Below are 14,711 nucleotides of genomic sequence, written 5' to 3'. Positions count from 1 at the left end.
ACATTTCGCATTCGTGGGTTGTTTATTGTGTTTTGGAAAAAGTGAAAATTGCATTTTCATTTTTTCGCTGTTTTCCTTTCTCATTTTTGTTGTTTGTTTGTTTTTTGTTGTGTTTCTAATGCAGCAGCGAAAATTAATTCCGAAAATTCGCACTCCAAGAGCACAGGAGCACCCACTCCTAATTGGCTTTTGAAACGGTACGGAGGGAACGATGGAATCGAACAAGGAATGAAACGAAACAGACGCGTTGAACAACCGAACGATGGAAAAGAAATAGATCAGCCGAAGAACGTTGGAAATGGAACGAAAACCGAGGGAGGAACGTTGATATCTGGCTATTCAGTGGCACATTACACATTTGTTCAGGGGAACGGCTGAATGGTGCCCCATTCCGCAGAGGAACACCTTAATGAACAGCAGCCACAGAGGCACGTGCAAAGGATTTCATTTCACACCACAGTCGGCCTTTCATAGCGAAACGGTACGGAAGGAACGATGGAATTGAACAAGGAAAAAAACGAAACAGACGCGTTGAACAGCCGAACGATGGAAAGGAAATAGATCAGCAGAATAACGTTGGAAATGGAACAAAAAGGGGATTTAGATGCCTTTAGATCTTTGTATCAATCGTCGTTCGCTCATTCCCCATCCGATTCAGACACATTCCACGTTCTACTTCATTTTCATTCCATTCCATTCGATTTCATTCAATTGCATTCATTAGCATTATCCCTCCCTCCAGCCATTGTTATATAGATACATCCTCATATACACACATATAGCGCGGTATATGATGATGATGATCCCTATATCATGATGCCACCATCTACCCCGGTCCCTGCCCCTCCGTGCGCGCCATTTTCTCTTCTTGTTGCGTGGAAAATCGCATTGAAAAATGGAAAGTTTTTTGCGTTAATTTCAAATGATTATTAACACGATTATCATCGGGCGGGCGGGGCCTTCGCTGGGGCGTTCGGTGGGGCGTTCGGTAGGGCGGTGGGGCGTTCGGGTTTCTCGTTTCTCGTTTTGTCGATTGCTGTTTTTGTGGGTTTTTTTTTCTTTTTCGGTTGGGGGAAAATCTATTTCCCTCCAGTGTTCATTCAATCGATTGTTTTTCGGCGGGGGCCGGCGAAGGGGGGAAGCTCTGTTGAAAGCGATGACATCTAATTAATTTTCAATGCCCTGTGATGGCTGCCGCTGCCCCCCCCTGCCTGCTGGCGTCTCTCTTTGGTGCTACCACATGTGTGGGTTCGACATTTGCTGCAGTTTTAATTAAGTGTTTAATTAATGATGAGGCATTCAACATTCAACATTTAACATTCAACGTTCAACGTTCAGCAGAATGGTGCACAAGCGATACCGATATGCGGGGACTGCAATTGAAACTGCAATTTCCATGGAACGGCAGAGGGAAAGGCGAAATGGAAAGGGAGGATTCTCTTAATTGAAGTGGGAGTCGGTAATTTCCAGAGACACATACATACTGTATCAATAGACGGGAGTTCATTGGCCATTGGCCACAAAAGCCACACAAAAGTGATCTCCAAATGTGGCAGAATCCCCAGGATTCGATCTTTAAGTCTTTCCATAGAAATGGGACATTAGCACGCAACAGATATCATTCCCTTCTGTTTCTATTTCCTGGAGACCAAAAGTGTTCTATTTGGGACCATTATCCATCGATCTATCGTGGGTTCAAGGCAAAAGAATCCTCCGATTCCACTATTTATGCATTGATTCATGGCATTCCATTCATCCCATCCGAACAATCGCATAAAATGGAGTAAATATTCGGTAAGTAAAATGCCCTAAATTTGTGGGATATATTTTATTTAAATACGAAGTTAATGGTCAAGTGTAAGGGAAAGCACTTTCTTTCTTCAGACGCGGTGCAAATACATTTTTCAGATTTTTCCTCGGGGTGTAGCCAGTCTCGTTATTCTTTTCGATAAATATCTCTCGAAATTCTCTTAAAATTCGCTAATAAATTAGATATTAAATTATTAATCATTTAAGAGACCCTTGACCACCGAAATGCGTGTTGGTCAACCCTTCTCAAGACTCCATGGCCCAGATTTGTACTGCATTCTGCATTCCTTTCCCCTCATTTGTCCTCCCGTTCCGCCCTGCTTTCCTTGTAAAACATTTTCGCTATCCCCCCCTCCTGTTGACTTCTTTATCACGCCCCTCGGCGGTGCATGAATCCCCTAAAATCCTGAAACTCAATAAAAAATATGAAAAAAATGTACTCCCTGATGTGATTCCTTGCTTGCCTTCGCTCCGCGTCCCCCACCGACTCTTTACTTATGCAATTACAGGCACATACATGCCCCCCCCCTCCCCCGTACACATATCCCCCCTCCTCCGTATCGCTCATAGACACACGCCCGTTCTCTAAAAAGGAGAGAATCGCAATCGGAGGCTGTTTATCTTTTGAGTCCTTCCGTTCCGCCTTCCGTTTCGGGGAGGTCTCCAAGGGGTAGGGGGTGGGGTTGAAGAAAAGGTCGTGTGTCCTTGCCCTAGGACCCACATCCACATGTGTGTGTGTGTGGCAGAATTTTTCATTTACATTTTCAATAATATTTCCTTGGCCTTGACTTTGGCCCCACGGCGCGATTGTGTGTGTGTGTGTGTGTGAGGGGATGGTCTGAGGGGATGGTCTGAGGGAAGGGTGTGAGAGAGCGGGTCTCATTGCCAAAACATTTATTTATTATGGCCCTTCGTAATCGTTTAAGGACGCAGGAAAGAAAAGGAGGAGGGCAAAGAAGGACAAACAGAACGAAAAGAATGGAAATTATTCAATGGTTCCAATGGGAGATTCATGGCCCAAGTGGCACTGCCAGATAGACACAATCGGAGTGGGGAAAGGCGTGCGCGTGTGTCCAGAAAACAAAGGAAATCGAAATATTTTCCGGCCCAGCGACACCCTTGGATACCCTATCCTTCGATTTGGGACATTCCCCCCGCTCCCTCCTTACAGATCTCTCCATCTGTCTCCCTGCAGAGCCACCAGAAGAGGGGCTACCCCTCTACTGGCCCTCCACAGATATTCCTCGTTTCCAACCCAAAAAGATACTTGTGTGCATCTTGTATCTGCCGAAAGAGTATCTTTGATGGGTGGAGTAGATGCCAGAAGGCAGGCCTTTGTGCCATTCTAAATTCTTATGGATTATCTTTCGATTTATGGATCTATGGGCATTTCGAACTCTCTCTGTAATTATCGGCCTCTCAAATGTGGAGCAAAGATCTATGTGGCATGGGGCATGGCGCATGGGGCATGGCACATGGGGCGCAGGCTTTTGCTTCAGGTTTTTCCAGAATCCAAAGAACCCGCGAAACCAGTTCCAGAAACCAAGAAAACGGAAACGCAAACCCCCAACTGATGGATGGATGGATTGGGGCAGACAGCTCTCTCGCCTCTTGGAGGCACAAACCGGTTCTCCCTGTCGCCTGTGGACTGTGTGTGTTTGTGTGTATGGAGGGAGGCGTGGCAGTGGGGTGGCATGTAATAAATGGCAAAAAATACAGGAAAAAAATCAGCATTTCTTCTTCCTTGGCGATTTATCAAAAAAGGCGACAAATCTCGAAAGCCGAAGCCAAATTCCCCGCTCAATCGGAATCCCCCTCGGGGACCCCACAGGCGGCTCCTGGGCGGAAGGGCACAACAGTCGGCTGACAGAAGTGTGTCCCAGTGTCCAGCAAATGCAAATTATTCATAAAATATACCTCCTGGATGAGCACAGAAGGAGAGGGAGGGGCCAGCAGGCAGGAGGCAGGAGGCAGGAGGCAGGACTCTGGGGGGACACATGTTTTGTGGAAGGCAGAAAACAAACATAAAACACACACACAACAAATTAATGTTGAAAGTGTGTCGGGTCTGTCCTTCCGCGGGGCAGCAGGGGACCGAGAGCGAGGGTGAGGGCGAGGGACCCCAGAGCTGACCCCAGCTGAGCCCCAATCCGCATTCGAATCCAAAATCCGAAATCCCTCCACCATTTGACGCCTGACGCCTGCGGTCTGTGGCCCCTGGCCCATGCCCCATTGACCCTCTCTCTCTCTCTCTCTCTCTCTCTGCCCCCCTGCCCCTCTGCGTTGATAAGCCGCTTAAATGTTTGTTGCAGCATAAATATGTTGGAAAAGAGGTGAAAAGAGGAGGGGGGGAAGATGAGAAAGAGAGAGAGAGAGAGAGAGAGAGAGAGAGAGGAAAAAGAGGTGGATCGGTGGGGATGGAGGGGGAGAGAGGGTGCTCCTTAGAATGCCACAAGACGCGGGGCGGCAGATGCAGATGATTTTTTTTCTAATCGATATATTTAAATCGATAAATATTTCGGTTTCAGGTTTTATCGATCGCCCGATCTCTTCTTTCAGTCACAATTCGATTTCGATTGCCTCCCATTTTGCATATCGATATCGATAATTCAACTATCGCAAAATCGAATATCGATAGCGCTCACTTTCAGGAATAAGGTGGATTTTCCACTCCTCTTCAATCTCTACTTTTCAGTCACAAATCAATTTCAATTTCCATTCTCGTTGGTTATCGATTCCAATCGAAGTCTATCGGTTTGAATATGTGATCGGTTACCGCCCGAGAGAAACATCCCACCCCCCACCAAGAGAGCAGATTGCATTTGGGGCGAGCCTTCTGTCTGCTGCCACATGCCACATGCCACCTCCCCCGTCCCGTCTCCCGTCTCCCTCTCCCCACGCTCTTCTTCCTCTGCCGCTTGTCGCTTTTGACATTTTTCTAAGGTTCAGCGGTGGGCTGTGGGGGGGGATCAGCGGCAGCGTCGGAGGAGGATTCGACTCTGTGGCAAAGGAGTGCCAAAAGTTGTTTGTTTGGGCTATAAATCCGTTGTTGTTGTTGTTGCTGTTGTTGTTGTTTCGTCTTGCCACAAACTCTGGGCCGTATGGCAGGAGGCAAAGGATTGTGGCAGCAGCGGCAGGACAAGGGGCAGAGGACGCCTGTTGCGGTTTTGATTTTCTGTTTACATTTAGCATTTGGCCAAAAATCGAACTGACAAACGAGAGGCACGAGGCAGGGGGCAGGGGCAGGGGTGGGGGCACCCATTGTTGGTTGCAAATTAAACGTTTTGCGTTCGGAGCTCGTTCGTGCCACAGTCCCGCCCCAGGCGCCCCCAGGTGCCCCTTGCTCCCCTCCACTCCTCTTCGTGCCGCATTATGTGCAATGAAAAGTAAAAGTTTTCTGCCAAATTTGTTTGCTGCTGAAACATTTGTGCGCCTTACGTTAAAGTGAGCGCAAAAGATGATGGATGGACGGAGGCACGGAGGGAAGGGTGGGAGGGTGGATGGACAGAGCGAATGTCACAAAAAAGGGACAAGAAAGAAACATTGGATACCCTACAGCATACCAATTTAATATACCCTGTATTCAAGGAGTAGGCGGAGGCGTTTCCGACCCCATAGAGTATACGCATTCGTGATCAGCATCTAAAGACGATTCGATCTAGCCGTCTGTCCGTCTCTGTATAAGAGCGAGGGCAACCAATGGCACTGCTACAAGGCCATTCGTTTTGGTTATCGATATCGATAACTTTTACATTTGTTATCGATAAGTCGGAGAATCGGTAAATTGTGCAATCTCTACATTCACCCACACAAAACTATTTGCAGTGCCTTATTCACTTGTTATCGATAACTATCGAAAATTCGATTGGTGATCAGTCTCTACTTTTCAGCTGAAGATTTTGTCACTTGCAACACTTTAGGCTATCGCGATGCTTCCCTCTTTGTTTATCGATAGTTCAGTTATCGTTACAGGGTATCGTTGTGCATTTTGCAACTGCCGGCGAAAAGCCACCCATTCCGCACCTCCCCCGCAAAAAGACAATAAAAACGGAGAACCGAAAACCAAACGAAAATTTCGTGCCTTCAAAAAACTAGAGCCAAAGCGGGGCCCAACACTCGCACATTGCCACATCCCAGAGATACTGCGACATCCGAGAGATACGAATGGTAGTGCGGCGCGAAGACAGATATGAATAAACATATTCACAAATGTATCGCGAGTGCATAAATTATGTCCGAAAACAAACGAAAGATTTCGTTTTATGGGTCGCTGACCATTTGGCCTTTCGGACCACTCATTTTCGTGGCTCTCGGCTTGGTAATTAAGCGGCAAACGCATCTGTTGTGGGGCACGTGTGCGGCAGGCATGCGGCGGACCGAACCCAGCCAATCGGTTGGCTGGGCTCTCAGGTCAGGGCTGGGTCTTCTGCGGGCAGAAGATTCGCTCAAGCGATAAGGAGAAACGATCTTCGAGATACATATTTACATTTGTATCTTTGCGCAGAGAATCCTGCCACGATTCCCTCTCTCTCCAGAGTATCTTTGGGATACTCCCACCACACTCCATTCCCCCCACCTCTTCACCACTCCACTTCATTGCATAAGCCCGAACGTCGCACACTCATCCTCCACTCCCTCGTCCACTTCTCCTCCCCCTCGCCGATGACAATTTTCATCGAAAGAAACAGAGACGATCGATTGTCTGGAAGCCAGACCCTGGGATCGCCACGGAACGAGCGCTGGAATGTGGCAAGGGGAGCGGCAGCGGGAGCGGCAGGCGAAAGATGGAAGGTGGGAAAATACTAAGGAAATCATGAAATTTTATAACCGCCAATCGATGGGTTCATGCAATTTTCATTCGAGAAACTCGCGAGACGAAAGAGAGACGAAAAAGACACGACAGAGAGAGAGGGAGAGGTAGGGAGAGTCGAAGCCACATTGTGGGTGCAGTGGGTGCGGCAGACGGGGGGTCAGGTGTGGGATGGTCATATTTTTGTGTTCCAAAGAAAAAGAAAAAAGAAAAAACGAAACGAAAATGAAGGTAAGAAGGAGGAGAAGAAGGAGAAGCAAAAGGAGAGGCCGAAGAAGAGAGGGAGGGAGAGTCGCGCTCTTCAAAACGGTTTTGCTTCATTGCACAAAAAAGGTTGAAGCGCCTCGGTTCCCCTCCCCCACCCCCACCACCACCCCCTCTCGCGAGGCATCTCCCACTCACTCTCTCCTTGCCTCTCGCTCTCTCTCTCTCTCTCTGTCCCTAGCTTCTCCGCGGTTTTTTTCTCCCCGTGTTCTGCTTCTGCCGCCTCTTCCTTCCACTTCGAATGCGCTTGCCCCATCTCTATCGATGCCTCTGTGCTGCTGCAACTAAATGAGGCATGAGCTCTCCAGCTGCAGCTTGCCATTCGCTGCTGTGTGATGTCGAGGGAATATTCACGCTATATTTGCGGCAGTCTTCCCCTTTATCTCCCAGTCCCTGCCCCACAATCGATTAGGATACAAGCGGTGGCAGATCCTGGGTATCCCTCTAGTCGTGGCACCCAGTGCTGCCCAAGGGGCGGAGGGGGCGACAGCAGGGGTTGACAAATTTTAGGAGCCCAAAATAGGAGCGGCTCCAGGCGCTGCAGCCCCGTCATCGGGGGATGCGAGATAGATGCAAAAGTATTCGCCAATAATCGAAATATGTCGATGAGAATTGAAGGCTTAGCTGTTGCCAGCGGGAGCGGGAGGGGGAGCGAGAGGGGGCGTGGCACGGTGAAAATTGAATGCAAAAACGGGAGAAAAACGGGAGAAAAACGGGGAGAAAAACGGGGCACAAGCGTACAAGCTGCAGGCATCAAAAAAAATGCAGCGAATATTTTGAATATTTTCACGTGCATTTGCATAAACGCGAGAGAGGGTGAGAGAGGGGGCGGGATAGGGCTTGTGGCACAGTGCCGTTGACAAGCCTTCGGGAGTGGGAGTGGGAGTGGCAGCAGCACCGAACAGGGGCCATGGGGGAGAAGCAAAAAGCTTTTTTGGCAATTTGCCTTCAAATCGCTTCTTTTTTTCGCCAAGTGGCGGCACCGCAGAACCACGGCCCCAACGCCACAGGCTGGGCTAGGATCCACCGCCACAGGAGACGCAACGGGGCAACAGCACAAGGGGCAAAGAATTTTCACGTTAATAAACAAGAGAGAGAGAGAGAGAGGAAAGGAAACCTCTCTTCGGGGCCATGCCTCGTTTATCTTCTTTCGGGCTTTCGGCTGGGGGGTAACCGGTTCTTAAAACCGGCCTCAAAGAAGGCTCCCCGGAGGCAGATGAACGGCAGAAAAGTCCAGGGAAAAGTCGAGGCAGACCCCCCCAACGGATCCTCTGGGAAGACTTTCAACAGACATCTTTCTCCAGATTCCCAGAAGATAAGTGGCTTCCAAAATGGCATAGAATCTGGTACTGCATCTCATACTGATCGATTACTTTGCAACATGTTGCATGGAACATCTCTCTCTCTCTCTCTCTGCCTGTTCTCCCTCTTCCATTTCTTACCAGAAGCTTTCTTTTCTTTTCTTTTCTTTTCGTTGGCGGCCACTGGTCGCGTGACCCTGAAAATGCATTCGTTTCTCGGGGCTTTTCTCTTCCTTCTCTGGCTTTGCGCCCCCCTCTTCTGCTGCCAATGAATGCCGAGAGAGGGAGCGAGTGCTTAGATTTAAGCAGGCCTCTCTTAGTGCCCCTCCCCCCCCCCTCTGGCATTCATTAACATTACGCTTCGTCGTCAAACATTTGACTTCGGCTTTGGCCTCGTCTTCGGCTGACCGAACACGCACCCGATCTCGAACACGCACGCATACGACGGACACACACACACACGACGAAGGGGGCGTTAATGATCGTTGCGCAGCAGTTAATCATCATTAGGGGGAAAAACAACACATGCGTCGCTGTCGCTGTTGCCGTCGCTGTTGCCGTCGGCAGAGTCTTCACTCGGCTCTGCAAGCAGAGCAGCTACAGAGGAACAGCAGCGCAGCCGAAGAACAAACAGCAGCAGCAGGAATTTCTATACGAGACCTACACACACACAGGCACACACTCAACACACAACACATATAAAAATAACAGCAATATCTCGCCAGCAGACGGCGCAGCAGCAGCAGCAGCAGACGTAGGGAACCGGTTCTTATTTTGCTTGCTTGTTGTTGTTGCTTTATTCTGCCTTGCGCGCCTTCTGCTTCCTTCTATCTCCCTCTCTCTCTCTCGCTCTATCCTTCTATCACGCTTCTTCTGCCGATGCATAGGCATTCGTTCTCTCGCTCTCTTTCACAGGGATCGCACGCCTTCTCTCTCACTCTCTCTAGAAATGCATCTCTCCTTTTGGAATCCACAACATTTTGCCGTACTCCCACTTCCCTTCCGGGTATTTCTGGAGGAAGAAGCCGCAATGCGGAAATCATCTTTATAATTGCACCCGCATTTATCGATAATAATTGATAGTCGATAGCAATTGATTTGTTCTTTTGTTTTAATGATTTAACGATGGGAATGCATTTGATCAACAGAGTTTTTTGTTGTTTTGCTTGCATTTTCATAAATGTATCAAGAAGGAATCGATGCATCATCGATTTTAGTTAATTGAGTTATCGTTCGATAATATATCGAGGCTTTTCGACCATCAAGATGAATTCTTTCGGATTTTGTTCGCTCTGTGACCCGACAATGATCGATATTGCACTCCCATTGCTCGCGATCTCGTTCTCTCTCTCTCTCTGTCTCTCTCTTTCTCTATTTCTTGTTAAAAATCCACAAAAATGCCATCGAAATAAAATATGCAAGCAAAAAGCAAACCCACAAAAGTCAACAAATTCAAAATGCAGCAGAATAAACAAAGGCGAAGCCTCACGGTGCAGCCCACCCCGCTCTGTGGCACACCCCCGCCCCCCCCCCCTTCCCGTCTCTATGCAACACATGCCCTGCGCCCCCATCCTCGCCAGTTTTCTATTACAAGAAAAAACCCAACAAACAATTGGCGGACGAAGCATCTGAAGGGCGGTGCGGAGTGCGGAGTGCGAAGCGCACACACAATTTTTGTGGCACCAAATTATTCACACCTCCACTCCTTCCACTTGCCGTGCCCCACGGTGGTGCAGTGCACTCCACACCACACACTCCACGCCCACTCGAGACGCACACACACAGCCTCCGCCGCCGCCTCCGCTCTCCGAAATGCTGCAGCCGCAAAACTCCGAAGGCGAAGCCCGAAATCGCGCACTGAAACGCCGCATTATTATTTTAATTACACGATGAAAAAAACACAACCCCTCCAGAGGGAGGGTGGAGTGGGGGGGGGGGGGCATGGCATGCCACAAGGGTGGACCAGATTGGAGTGGAGTCGACCACGGGAATACCCTTTAGTCGATCATTGATTGGATATTTCAATGGAAATTGCTTTGTTCATGCCACCAATATGCCGCTTGCAACCACTTGTGGGGTATATCTGGGGGGGGGGGGGGGGGGGGGCACTTCTTGGGAAGCCAAATGCGAGTCTCCAAAATGCGAAGCAAGCGGCGGGAGTGCACTCGAAACGGCGGACAAAAGGGGGGCTGCGGGATGGCAGACGACACACGTGTTGCACCAATGTGTGGCACAACACAATTTGCATGAATTCCCCCACTAAGAGGCACGTGAAAAAGGAGCCCAAAACATTGCTCCTCAGGATTTGTGTGCCCCAAAGATCTGCGTCCCGAAAATCTGCCTCACATCCCAGCGTATTTCAAAGGCATCCTATAAGGATCCTGGATGGCAGCGTTCATACGAGCATGTGGTATCTAGAATATTTAAAAGCTCTCTTGGATTCCGCAATGGATTTGGTTTTCCTTTAATCTTTTCTCAATAAGTTGTTCCTTAAATATTCCTTAAAATATAAACCCATGTTTTTGCAAAGATCTTTCGTGGGTTGCCCTTTTTTCTGTCACTTCTTTGGCTCAAAATTGCAGCAGTGGGTGGCAGTGGGGCCACTGTGTGATCACCGCGTCCCAAGGTCTTTTATGTCTGAGCTTCAGCTTCGGTTTTCGATTCTAGTTCCCACAGAAAACTCCATCCGCTGACTGAGTGGCTGCTCCATCCACAGATCCATCGTTGAGCAGCGTCACACACAGAACGGGGCATGAGACCAACCAAAAGAGGGTTCGAGGCAGGATATACCCTGTGGAACCCTGCTGAAGAAATGCTCTTGTTGTGGCTGCCGGATTCATCATTGATTGCGGGCTGGAATCTTCGAATGACAGAATGAATCATCGATCTCGAGATGTGGAGGATATACAGCCGATTCGGATGCCCTGTGGGTCTCCCACAAGACTCGAAAGTCCCAAGAAATACTCGAAGATGAAAACTCTTTTCCCCTTTACCCTCTTTCGCTCCTCCCCCCTGCCCAGCGCACTCTGTTTCTTTTGTCCCTCTTCGTTTTGTTTTTTTTTTTGTTTTTTGGCATCTTTTCGTCTTGTGCCGCTTTGTGCCTCGACATTCTTCTCGATTGTCTTCTGTCGCGAGTGGGTTTTCGCTCGTTTTGGCTTGGAAATTATTTTATATTTAGCCTCTTTTCTGCTGCTGCTGCCTCAGCAGACATTTCGTGTGGCACGATGTGAAAAGTGGCAGAGCAACAGCGCGCAACCCTTCCCCTCAGCGAAGCGGTGTCTGGGGCATGCAACTTAAATATAGAACTGAAAACGGGCTCTGCGGCGAATGCGAATGCGAATGCCAATACCAAGGGGCATGCCACACGCAAAGGCAGCAGCTCCGAAACCATTAAATTGAGCGATGATTAAAAAGGCGATGGAAAACGGTAATCGATAAATAGATAAATTATTAGTCGATAAATCAATCAAAATAACATCCACTGCGGTCTTGCATGCCACGTTGCATAACACTGGTTAAAATGAAGTTTGGAATTCTGTCTTTTGGAGGAGGACACACCACAAATGCGAAATACTATAGCGATAGTTTCTAAGGTCTATCGACAGGCATTAAACGATGGGAACTCACTCGAAATCGATGATCACAGAAGAATTCTTCTACTGCAGAGTATTGTGTGGCATTCGCAGCACTGTTATCGATCAATGATGCTATCGATAAGTCGATAAATTACTAACTAATCCAGTCAGAAAGTGAAACAGAAGGCTGTATGACAAACAGCTGTGGAATCAAAGTAAAACAAATTGAACGGAAAGACAATCCTAAATAATACACTCTCCCGGTCTTTTCTGGAGGTCCTTCCCCCGTTCTTGGGTAGCATAGAGGGTATCACATCTTCGGTAACGAGGTAAACAAATTTCATGCTGCACATCCGGTGCATGCAAGTCTTCCCAATCCTTCCCCCACGCTACTGTAGTCCGTAGTCCGTGGCAGAAGTGCATGCTTATGCTTTTTTCGCAGAGGAGTGATAACATTTTTAGCAGTTGGGGGCTAGGTTAAGATCAATGGCATGCAGATAAATTAGGTGGCACCCGGCATCCATCCACAGTTCGGGGTCGCGGAGGCTGCTGATCCCAGTAGATCCACCAGGATGAGGATTAATCGGGGATCCAATAAGCGGTTTCTCCTCTCATTCAGACAGAGCCCACACAAGAAAGAGCGATTCAAAGCTGCGAAACTCAGGAATCGATCAATAATCGTTCCTTGTTTATCGATTTAATATTTCACACAAAACTCAATAATCGATAATAATCCGATCTACATTATCGATTATAGATATACACTACTGGTCAAAATAATATGTACATAGGTAGTGCTAGTTTTTTATAAAATATATCGAGGTTTTTTAAAGGTATGGATGCCAATTGTTTTTATCTGGAAAGATCACAGTCTAGACAAATATTTAAATCAAAAATTAAAGTGGGAAACCGTCTTTATTCAATTCTATTCTGCAATTTTTGCTGGATGGGCATTTTTGGTCTGGTTCTATATATAAATTTGAAAGGATTTGATAAGGCTTTTGTCAACGGCTTGCTGGTTTTTATTGATTTCGTGCATATTTAAGTGCAAGAGTTAGGCCTAACTGCCGAAGAGAAGAAGATTTCCAAGAATCTTCAAAAAGAAAGGAAAAGTCTTTGGGAAATTGCGAAAATTCTTGGACGCTCGGTAACGTCTCTAAATCAAACGTGATTACTGTACATATCAATGAATTTTCTAGAAATTCTAAAGAAAACACGAATTAATCGATAATCGATAGATTAAAATGTAATCGATAATCGATAGATATCGAATCTATTATATATATTTAAGGGAATTAAGAAAAAAAATCCCATCGATTAATATTTTAGAAACGTATTTTAAAATCATAACAAGGCACAATCGATACGTTTTTGATCCTTATACTGATTATTCCGGGATATGAATAAATACAAATAAAATAAATATTTTACAATTTGTTGATAGACAGATTAATGCCATTCCCATCGATCACATGTCACAAGGAACCCCGCAATTATCGTTAATATTTTTGTATCGATTTGATACATGGAAAAACACTCAATTAGCCGATAAATCGACCAACTATATACAAGAAATTTATAAATATATCTTTTTTTATCCATATAAATGGTTTAATCATTAACATCATAGGAAAGACAGATCTTTGTATCGATCGAAAATTGTATTCTGCATTGTAACAATGAAAAATGGAACAATCGGTCTACACACGCATTGCATTTATCTTTTTATTGGTTAATAAACAAACTTTATTCCACGAATAATCATTTCTTTTCATCGACTAATCCCGGCTAATCGCTGGGAAAGGTGGCACACCAATTGACCCATTGACAGACACCGAACACCCCTCCCCCGGTTGGAAATGTGTTGATTTTGCGGATACAACCAGACCGAAACCGAAACCGAAACCGTTTTGCCCTATCCATTCCTATCCGCCACTTCCCCCTCTCCCATCCGCCTCCAATTACGCGACTCTGCAACAGACGGACGCGTCAGACGAATGCCAATTCATTTTGCGGATATGACACGAATCCATTCATCCAACAATCCATCCATCCATCCATCCATCCATTCAACCATTTACCCAAAACTTTTTTTCGAGTGAAATGCGAGAAGGGGGCTCCATTCGGAGAAAGAGAGACTGAGAGTGCGAGGGAGGGGGAGGGGGAGGGGGAGGGAGGGAGGAGCTCATTAACGACAGCTGCCGTACGATACATATGTATATCGAATATCATGCGAATATCATAATCATAATCCAATTATTTGAGCCCTTTCGGGAGGGAGGAATGAGGGAATCAAATCAAAAATACATCACAAATTGTTTGTTTTTTTTTTTCTGCGGGCTATTTTAATTAGTGGATGGGATCATATTATAAGAGAGAGAGAGAGGGAGAGGGATCCCAGAAGATACCCCCAAGGGCTGGGCCGCACACGATTTGCACACACTTTCGCCTCCAGAGGCGTCTCCTCCTCTTGCTGCTTCTGCACTCCGCGGCAAACAATTGAGATATCATTCAATCATTCATTCAAATGCAAATCGAAATTTAAATTGAAAGGAGAATCGAAATTATACAAAGGTAATATTAATAGGTCTTTCTCTCCGTCGACGGGTCTCGTATTTTGCAATTAGCCGAGACAGAAGTTTAATTAAACAAAAGAAATTGCAGCGCCTTTTTGCGATGAATAATCGATTTCATTCGGTGGGAATCGGTTTTCGAATGGACGGATTCTCTTTGAAATCAGGGCTGCAATCGGACTTCCAGTCGATGTTTCTAATCAGAAACAGGAGTAACGGAACCAGAAGCAGGAGTCGTCACAGCAGGCGGTAGAACAGAAAAGGAATATGCATCGCAATAAAAAAAAAACTAAAAACCAAACGAAAGGAAAATAAAACACAAAAAAAAGACAAAATCTACAGACAGAAAAAAACAAATTTGTGAAACCATTATTATCAT

At 46.7% G+C, this 14,711-nt stretch overlaps 1 protein-coding gene across 1 annotated transcript in view; it reads right to left on the bottom strand.

The window, feature by feature from the left end:
- LOC108152386 overlaps nt 1-14,711 on the bottom strand; it is an 85,952-nt gene that overhangs the window by 69,772 nt on the left and 1,469 nt on the right. The gene's annotated exons all lie outside the window — the stretch shown is intronic.

The sequence above is a fragment of the Drosophila miranda genome, chromosome XR (genome assembly GCF_003369915.1).
Source record: "Drosophila miranda strain MSH22 chromosome XR, D.miranda_PacBio2.1, whole genome shotgun sequence".
Classification (NCBI taxonomy): domain Eukaryota; kingdom Metazoa; phylum Arthropoda; class Insecta; order Diptera; family Drosophilidae; genus Drosophila; species Drosophila miranda.
The sequence above is the reverse complement of the archived record's forward strand: the minus strand, read 5'-3'. Positions and strand labels throughout refer to the sequence as shown.